Source organism: Rhinopithecus bieti, unplaced genomic scaffold, assembly GCF_001698545.2.
Source record: "Rhinopithecus bieti isolate Rb0 unplaced genomic scaffold, ASM169854v2 scaffold_13348, whole genome shotgun sequence".
In the NCBI taxonomy this organism is placed as follows: domain Eukaryota; kingdom Metazoa; phylum Chordata; class Mammalia; order Primates; family Cercopithecidae; genus Rhinopithecus; species Rhinopithecus bieti.
The window spans coordinates 3,776,455-3,787,083 of NW_016808764.1; positions in this window are offsets into that span (position 1 = coordinate 3,776,455).

Consider the following 10,629-nt stretch of genomic DNA (forward strand, 5'->3'; position numbering starts at 1 on the left):
CCACCCTTGGAGACAGAGATTTTTTCATTGCATTTATCTTTAATACTTTTTATATTGTTTGAATTATTTATGATAAATTCCGTCTGGACTTTTTCTGGCTGGGACATCTTTTATTTCATTTATTAGTTCTGTAATTTGTAATTTTGCATAGGTAAGTGATAGGTAAGTGATATGATAATGGATGTAAGGACATCCATTTTATTTCCTTCTCCCTTCGTTCCTCCCTCCATCTTTTCACTTTCTCTCCTTCCCCTCTCTCCTTCCTTCCCTCTCCCCCTCCCTGCTCTTTCTTTATTTCTTGCATTTATAAGCATAGGGCTTATGGGACATTTTCTAAAGTTGTAGCACACTTGTAAAATTAAGAGTATGGGCCGGGCGCGGTGGTTCACGCCTGTAATCCCAGCACTTTGGGAGGCCAAGGTGGGCAGATCACGAGGTCAGGAGATCGAGACCATCCTGGCTAACACGGTGAAACCCCATCTCTACTAAAAATACAAAAAATTAGCCGGGCGCGGGTGGTGGGCTCCTGTAGTCCCAGCTACTTGGGAGGCTGAGGCAGGAGAATGGCGTGAACCCGGGAGGCGGAGCTTGCAGTGAGCTGAGATCCGGCCACTGCACTCCAGCCTGGGTGAAAAAGCAAGACTCCATCTCAAAAGAAAGAAAAAAAAAAAGCTCAAAAACCGCTTCTTAAATGTTATATTAATGTCCTTGACAGATAATGTTCTCTGATTTAATGGAATTCATCATATTTTTAACATAGGAATGGCAGGAGAGTAATCATGCTTTTCAGGAAACAAGAATTGCCTAACAAGTGAAATGAGGAGTAACAATTTGTATTAATTTTGAAAATAATTTTCGTGTATTTTAAAATAAAAGTGTCAAATTGAGAGACATATTTTATTTTCCAATGAAAAGGGTAATAACATCTTTGTTTTAATGGGTGTATAAGAATTACTGTGTATGGGGATGATCCAACTCTTAGTTAATGAATACTAAAGATTTGATTTACTTTTCTGGTTATATTCTTGGCCCACTTGAGGAATTACTTACACATCTTTAACATATCTTCTCTCCCCATCCCATACCAAGATTTAGATGACATAACAATAACTGATCATTATTGTGCATATTGCACCAGGTGGTATGCTAATTGGTTCAAATAAACTAGCATTTTTAATGGAGAAAAATATATAAATAGTGAACTGTACAGAAAGGAATTGTACAGTTCAATGAATTTTGACAAATATACGTACATGTAATCTCTACTCAGTCAAGATATAGAATATTTGCATCACCCTAGAAAGTTCCCTTAAATCCCTGTCTAGCTACCACGCCAAGGGCAATCCGTGCCATAGAAAACCACTGTTCTGATTTCCAATCACTTTATATTAGTTTTTTCTAATGAATGTAAACGCAGTTACATAGTGTATACCTTTTTTTTCAAGATAATGCTTTTTTGAGTTCACCTTTGTTGTAGATTGGTCACTTGTTCGATTGTTTTTTAGCTGCTGCATAACATTTCATAAATATACTACAATATATTTAACAATTTTCTTGTTGATTTACATTTTTTACAGGTTTTGGATACCATAAATAAAGCTTCCATAAATATTATTTTACAATTTTTTTGTGAAAATACTGTTTTACTTCTTTTTTTTTTTTTTTTTTTTTTTTTTTTTTTTTTTTTTTTTTTTTTTGAGACGGAGTCTCGGCTCTGCCGCGCCAGGCCCTGGAGTGCAGTGGGCCCGGATCTCAGCTCACTGCAAGCTCGCGCTCCCCGGGTTTACCTGCCGCATTTCCTGCCTCCAGCCTCCCGAGTTTGGCTGGGAACTAACAGGCGGGCCGCCACGTCGCCGGGCCTAGTTTTTTGTTAGTTTTTTTAGTAGAGACGGGGGTTCAGGTGTTAGCCAGGATGGTCTCGATCTCCTGACCTCGTGATCGCGGCCGTCCTCGGCCTCGCGCAAAGTGCTGGGATTACAGGCTTGAGCCACCGCGCCCGGCCTTTGTTTTACTTCTTTTAGGTAAATGTTTAAGAGTGCAAATGAAAGGTCTTAGGGCAAATGTATTTATATTTACCTTATAAATACTGCCTTACTTTAAAAACATAGTTGTTCCATATCCTCACCAGTAGTTGGTATTGTCTTATTGTCTTTCTTTTTAATTTTAGCCACGCTAGTGGGTATAAGATTTTATCTCATTGTGATCAGCATTTTCCTAATAAATAATTATCTTGGGCCTGCTATTTAGTAGTCTGAACCTGATTTCCTTCACCTGTATGATTAATTTAGTATGTCATGTCTCACAATGTTGTAAAATTAAGATTATACACACACACACATATACACACACACACACACACACACACACACACACACACACACACACACACACAGTTCCTGATACATAGCAAGGGCCTATTAAATTATTGATTGAAGACTATCTTTTCAGCCTTGGCTGCCACTCTGTCACTTTTCCTTGTCTTCTTTTCTCTTGTGTTTATGTTTATCTTCCAGGCTCAACCTTTCCAGAAAGGAGTTGGTTATTTATGTGCCATTTGTAGCTTCAAATCGTACGTAATGCCTTTTGAAATAAGCATGGGTTCACACTGTGCCAGGGATGCCTCTTTGCTTTCTTGTTCATTTTATTTTTTAAAATAATTTCAACTTTTATTTTAACTTCAGAGGGTACATGTGCCTGTTTGTTACACGAATATATTGCGTGATGCTAAACTTTAAAGTATGAATGATCCTAACACCCAGGTTTGGAGCACAGTACCCAGTAGTTACTTTTTCAGCATTTACTCCCTCCCTATCTCCCCACTAGTACTCCTCAGTGACCACTGTTGCCAACTTTATCTCCATGTGAACCTAATGCCTAGCTCCCATCTGTAAGTGAGAGCATGCAGTACTTGGTTTTCTGTTCTTGTGTTAATTCACTTAGGATAATGGCCTGCAGCTGCATTCTTATTGCTGCAAACAACAACAACAACAACAACAACAACAACAACAAAACAAAAACATAATTCCATTCTTCTTTATGGCTGTGTAGTATTCCATAGTGTATTTGTACCATATTTTCCTTATCTAATCTACCATTGATGGTCGCCTAGGTTGATCCCCTATCTTTGCTATTGTAGATAGTATTGCAGTGAACATGAGTGCATGTGTCTTTCAGTAGAATTATATCTTTTCCTTTGAATATATACCCAGTAATGGGATTGCTGGGTTGAATGTTAGTTCTGTATAAGTTCTTTGAGAAATCGCCAAACTGCTTTTCAAAATGGTTGAACTAATCTGCATTGCCACCAACAGTGTATAAGTATTCCCTTTTCTCTGCAGCCTCACCAGCAACTGTTAATTTGTGACATATTAGTAATATCCATTCTGACTTGTGTAATATGCTATCACATTATGGTCTTGATTTGCATTTCTCTGATGATTAGTGATGTTGAGTAATTCTTCATATGTTTGTTTGGTCATTTGTCTTCTTTAGAGAAGTGTCCATTTTTAATGAGGTTATTTGCTTTTGATGTAAATTGGTTTAAATTCCTTATAGATTCTGTATATGAGACTTTTGTCAGATGTATGATTTGTAAATATTTGCTCTCATTCAGCAAGTTGTCTGTTTGTAGTTCCTTCAGATAATCTGAATAGATGTGGTAAAAAGCTTTTAGGAAAATCCAAAATCCCTTCATGATTAAAAACCCTCAACAAATGAGGCATAAGTGGAACACACCTCAAGATAATAGGAGCCACCTATGACAAACCTACAACTAACATCATACTGAATGGGCAAACCTGAAAATATTCCCCTTAAGAACAGGGATGAGTGTGTCCACTCTTACCACTCCTATTCAACATAATACTGGACATCCTAGCCAGAGCAATCAAGCAAGAAAAAGAAATAAAAGAAACCCAAATAGGAAAACAAATAAGTCTATTATCTCTCCTGATGATGTGATTCTATACCTAAAAAGCCCTAAAGACTCCATCAAAAGGCTCCTAGAGCTGATAAATGATTTCAGTAATGTTCCAGGATATCAAATTAACATAAAAATTAGTGACATTTCTATACATCAATAACATTCAAGCTCAGAACCAAATAAATGCAATTCTACTTACAATAGCCACAAAAAGATAACATGCCTAGGAGTATGTCTAACCAAGGAGATGAAAGATGTCTACAAGGAGAACTACAGAGCACTGCTGAAAGAAGTGTTTTGTGTCATGGAACACCAGCAAATGAGAACACAATACATGCTTATGGATTGGAAGAATTAATATTGTTAAAGCGGCCATACTACTCAAAGCAAACTACAGGTTCAACACTAGTCCTATCAGATTACTAATGTCATTTTTCACAGAATTAGAAAAAACAATTATATAGAACAGAAAAATCCCAAATAGCCAAAGCAATCCTAAGCAAAAAGAACAAATTCAGAGTCATTACATTACCTGGCTTCAAACTGTACAATAAGGCTATAGTAACCAAAACAGCGTGGTGCTAGTACTAAAACAAACACATAGATAAATGGAACAGACTAGAGAACCCAGAAATAAAAGCTGCATACCTATACCAACAAAGTTGACAAAAATAAGCAATGGGGAAAGCACTCCCTATTCAATAAATGGTGCTGGGATAGTTGGCTAGCCATACGCATAAGAATAAAACTGGACCCCTACATTTCACCATATACAAAAATTAACTCAAGGTGGATTAAATGTTTAAATGTAATATCTCAAACTTTGAGAATCTTCAGTGAAAACCCAGACAATACCATCCTTGACATTGGCCTTGGGAAAGAATTTGTGATCAAGTCCTCAAAAACAATTGCAACAAGAAAAAAAATTGACAAATGGGAACTAATTCATTGGATATTTACTTTTTAAAACTTGGGAGAGTTGAGACAGCTAACTTTGGCAGCATTCTCAACTTTTTTATGAAGTTTTTTTTTCTTCATCAAGAAAGTTTTATTAAAACATTTCTGGAGATGAGTAGCACAATGCCTCCTGTGGTTCAATGCACTCTAGTCATCTATTCTGTGATTCTGCATCCAGAAATCTGATTTAGGCTCCATCTTCCACTACGCTTATAGTTCATGCAACCGTGTATCTGTGATCACTGCTTTAAGCACCGTGACACTATAGTTCTTTGAAACTTTTTTCCCCAGATTTGGGGACATTGTCTATTATGAATTCAGAAATCAGTATCTCTCTCCTTAAATGGAAATGAAGATGTCTGTGAATCTTTCGTTAGAAGTAGGCTTTCTCTCCAAGCATTGCTATAGCCAAAACTTGTCAGCTGATGAGGAAGAAAATGGTTAGGAGAAAGAAGAGGCAAAATGATAAAGGCAAATGGTTGACATCTGCCTAAAGAGACCAAGTATTAATGGCTTGGGAAGGATGACAAAGGAAGAATGAGATAATAGAAGGGAAAGAGCTTCCTGATCATCTGAAGGGAATGCAACCAAAATGGAAGAGAATAATTATTTAGTGAGAATATGCAGGAGGGAGTTGAAAACTTTGTAGTGTTATCTTGGAATCTTCTTGTAATGATACAGTACTGTTTAGAGCAGAATTCAGGCCAATGCAAGTTCATCATGCATCAAAACAGAATGGAGAGGAAGACAATGATAAAAGTATATGGAGCACAGTATAGAATTGTAGTTATAAATCTATCCCTAGAGTCACTAGTGCTACTATTTTCTTGCTATGTGACCTTAAGCAAGTTACTTCTGAGAGATTTCCTCACTGATTATTGAGAATAGTAATAGTTTATATCCCACAGGGTTATTATGCTGAAAGAGGACAAAGTGCATGTAAATCACTCAGCATGTGGATTGGAATTTAGTAATTGTGTGACATTTATTAAGCACTGTGATTAATATGTTTGAGGATCTAGCTTGCCCACAATTCTATGCCAGCAGTAGCAGTAACTCCTATTATCCAGTTTTGAGAATTAAATATAAAAAGTACTCTCAGTTTTCAGATGAAGAAACTGAAGGTTTAGAGAAATTAAGCAGTTGGTCTAACTGTAAAGTCTGGTGTGTATGTTTTCTCACCATATCCACACAGTATCAAATATAAACCGAGTCCCTGAGACAACTTTTAAAACTATAGTTCTGTTTATTTTATGGATAACATCATCTCATCAATTTAGGTGAGAAATATTAACATAAAGAGCGATGTAGAAGGATGCTATGAGGGTTAGATTGATTGATTGATCGTCCTACCTACCTACCTACATACCTACCTATTTTAATAGGAAAGTGTCCATGTGTTATAAAATACCAAACTGACTACAAGATAAAGCCCTACAAACCTTTTCTTGGTGAAGCTTTTGACATTCAGTTCTTATTAAATTGTCATTACCCTGAATACAAGAAGAAATAAAAAAATCTAAGGAAGTGATCTGTTTCAGCTTTGCGTTTAGACAGATACCCATCTAAGGCACTGTAAAAAGTTGATTTTCTATATATGTGAACTTCTGTAAAAAAAAAAAAATCACTTAGAATTATAATTGTTGCTTCAGGTCCCTTTAAGAGGTACAAAGTCACAAGAGACTTAACAATGAAAACATATTAGATAAACTCCAAAAACAAAAAACTCAAAAAACTGTCAGACCAGGATGCAGATAAAACTACATGAAAGAAATTCTAAAACAAGGTGAACCCTTTCTGGAGAGAGAATGGTTACTTTTCTCCTTGGGAGCATGGCAGGAAGCACCATGAAATCAATAAATTTGTTAGGGAGATTCAAACACTCTTGTTCAATCTCTGAACAAGAGATTGAAAATGTGTGCAGTTGGGTGGTGTCCCTGCATTTGTCAAATCAGTAGTTTCCCTGCAAACAATCTTTTCTCTCCTTTATAAACAAGGAGTGTTCTTAATCTTCATCTCAAAGAAGTTTGTCATATGAGGTAAATAATATAGAAATAAACCATAGGCCGGGCGCGGTGGCTCAAGCCTGTAATCCCAGCACTTTGGGAGGCCGAGACGGGTGGATCGCGAGGTCAGGAGATGGAGACCAACCTAGCTAACACGGCGAAACCCCGTCTCTACTAAAAAAATACAAAAAACTAGCCGGGTGAGTTGGCGAGCGCCTGTAGTCCCAGCTACTTGGGAGGCTGAGGCAGGAGAATGGCGTAAACCCGGGAGGCGGAGCTTGCAGTGAGCTGAGATCCGGCCACTGCACTCCAGCCTGGGCAACAGAGCGAGACTCCGTCTCAAAAAAAAAAAAGAAAAAAAAAAAAAGAAACCATAATACCTTGGCATCTCTCTCTCTGTTTAATCGAACCAGACAACTTTACCCTAAAATTGGACTACAATTCAGTCAATTGTCTCTTCCCCATAGTGACTGTCTTAGACTTTTCTCTGCATTGACATTTACTGAATCTGCAAATGGATGTTGATTAGTGGTTTTCCTTTATATGGCAGTAACTTTGATGAGGTATCTTGCCACAAATGGCTTTCTAATACTTATCTAAGTATGGATTTTCTAAGACTCTACTACACTTTCTACTACTAATAGGATAGGTAATAGAAAAATAAGATGATCATAAAAGTCGATGATGAATTGTTTTTGAGAAAGTAATGAAGTTAGTTTTAGTTAATATTAAGCTTCTGCTTCAGTGTATCAGTGATTTATTTCATTTAAAGCCACAGATTTGGGAATGGAGTCTTCAAAATACAGGTCCCATTTTATAACAAAATTTCATTGCTAGCAAATGAGCGTTAATGGATAATTGATGGAGGTAATGTTTAATGGTTAGTCACAAATTATTTTTTTTCATAAGCTTTGCTATTTTCCTGTTCTAGAGGCCAGTCCAATGAAAGGCTATTATTTGACATCATCTGCTTTTTTGCCCACCATAGGCCCTGGGTAAATTGAAGTCTGCTTATCACTGCAGTTGCTAGAGGGTATTGATATACCTGCTTTTGTGAAGACTCTCTTTTCACGGGCTGCTTTTTATTTGTGCCTTCTGAGACTATAAATCCTTTCCAGTGTGAAATGGCCTGGGTTTGCAAGCAAGAAGATAAGAGTGGTATCCAATTGTACCATCACCTGTTAATGCCTGTTATGCTTGGCTAAGCTTCCAATTATATGATTCTATTCAATATTGTGATGAGGGACCTGAAATGACATGGTGTTAGTGATCTCACCTACTTCAAGAAATTCTAATCTTTGAATAAATAACAAAAGGAATCTTTTGATAACATTTAGGCACTGAAGTCTCTGATTTTTGAAGGAGAAGATAGTGGACTTTTGAAAAACTCCAAACCTCAATTATGTGCCCTGAATCGTTAAGAACTTAACTTTCATGTATAAAAGTGAGATTTTTAATCTTCCAAGCTTTCATGAAATTGAGGCCAAGAACTGGATTCTGATTCATGAAATGAAAGTTCAAACACTCTTTCAATAAATGCAATAAAGTCGTATAATGAAATAGTTTAATGGCTTTACATTTTTTCTCTTCTCCTTTACGTGGCATTTCTTAGCTGGAGACTAGCTGCTCTATTTTCCAGGCAGCATGTATTTGAGAAGCCATGTGAAGCAGAGGGTTAGCTTGTAGACTCTGGGGCCAGGTATCCTGGACTCAAATTTTGTTTCTGCCACTACACAGCTGTGTAACTTGGAATCAACTCTTCCTCTCTAAATACGTGTGTCTTTATCTGCAAAAGACGAATAAAGAAAGTTTTTGTGAGGGTTAAATGAGTTAATTTCAGTAAGTCTTAAGACAGAACCTGCCACAAAGGGCATTATACATGTGGATATTATTAAGTAGTCACTAGTAGTAGTTTTGTGCTGTAACTATGTATAATGAACATCTGAAACTGAGTTTGTACAGCATCCTTTCCTCCAGCTATTGCTAACAAGTTTTTAAAATTTCCTTTGAGGTACAACTCTCTTCTTCTCTGAGTCTTGGTGAGACTGTCAAGCCTCCCTGTAATCCCCCAACCAAATCTGAAATCTCCTGATTCTTTCCCAGGAATTTGAATCTTGGGTAGGTAGGGTGACACAGAAATAGTCACAGTTGATACCTATCAAGGGTAGTGCTCCAAAGTGCCTATTTTGTTTTGCCTGCTATTTATATTCCCCCAATTATCCTGTCTCCTTCCTATTTTTCTTTTAAGACTACTCATTTTTTCCTCTTCCTCCAAATTAATTCCCACAGAGGCAGTTTAAGGAACATCTTTTGTTATTGGAGTGTGTCTCCAGGTAAATAAAATCTTATTTACCTGAGTGGTTGTTCCAGCCACAAAAAATATTTTTTTCTTGTTATATTTCAAAAGACATTTAGTACCTTAGGCACATTTTGGAGTCCTTTATATAATATATAGGCACAATAGAAAACTGTCTGGCTTGTTTCTAGAATGCAAACCTAAACCCTAACATATTTACATTCATTAAAGTCTCATTTCCCCCCTCTCCTTTGACTTAAATCATTTCATTTTCAGTCTTTCACTCTTAATGTTTTCTAGCTTGAGTTCAATAGGCATTAGGATACAAATATTGTTTTCTAAATAACTGTAAGGAGAAGGGAATGAAGACAGTTATGAGTGAACATTTTTACCACATTTTGTTATGTATGACAACCTTACTGAAGAGAGAAATCAGTCTTTGGTAGCTTTACATATACGTGTATGTGTGGGATTTATGTAATATTTAGAATATAATGCACTTGGCTAAGTTTTCTGTGCACTTTTTGGGTGCTAAGCACTGTGTTAGGTTGAATGATACAGATGAGAATGACACAATCCCTGGTAAGAAAAAGCTTTTAATCTTTGATGAGAGGTATGTATCTGGTATGTTGCCAGATACACTAGCCTTTAGGTTCAAAAAAAATGACAGTTTAACTTTTTTTAAGTTTTATATTGTTTTTGAGGTAACACTAGTGCTAGATGCAGGAGGCAGATGAAGGAGGGTCCCCAGAGAATCTCCAACTCGCCCCACAAGTGTTTACATCAGATGCTTTTGTGCAGACGAGGGAACCTGCCCAGGGTCTTGTCTGCACATGCCTGCAATGGACGACGGGCCCACCTGCACACTAGGAGAATGGAGAGGAGCCTGGCCTCTTCAGCTGTTGTGTGGTGGCCTGGTATTCAGTCTGCGAGGTGAGAGCCTGTTAGCAGTACTCCTTTCACTGAGAGCAATCAGTCTCCAGATAAGAGATGCTGCGTAAAGGAGAAGAGAAGAAACATAAAGCCATTTTACAAAGGAACGTATTAGCAGTACTCCTTTTTTTCTGCTTTCCTTACCTTTCAATGTGTCCATGTGCCTACTCTTTCCTGGTTGTTAACAATAACCTATATTTAACTGAACTAAGGAACAAAAAGTTCTTCATCACTAACACATAATAAATGTATGTATTTATGTGGTACAGTATGATTTTTTGATATATTCGATGTTGGATTCACAATGCCTATCAGACCTTATTAGTCTAATGGAAGACATCAATTTCTCTTCCTTTCCCTAAAAATACATTTTTTCTTGTAGATGCATTCAATTGGGTCCATCACATATGCTATTAATATTAATATATTAATATATATTATATTATGTATAATTATATTATATATTATAACATAATTATATATAATATATATTAAAATAATTATATATAATATAA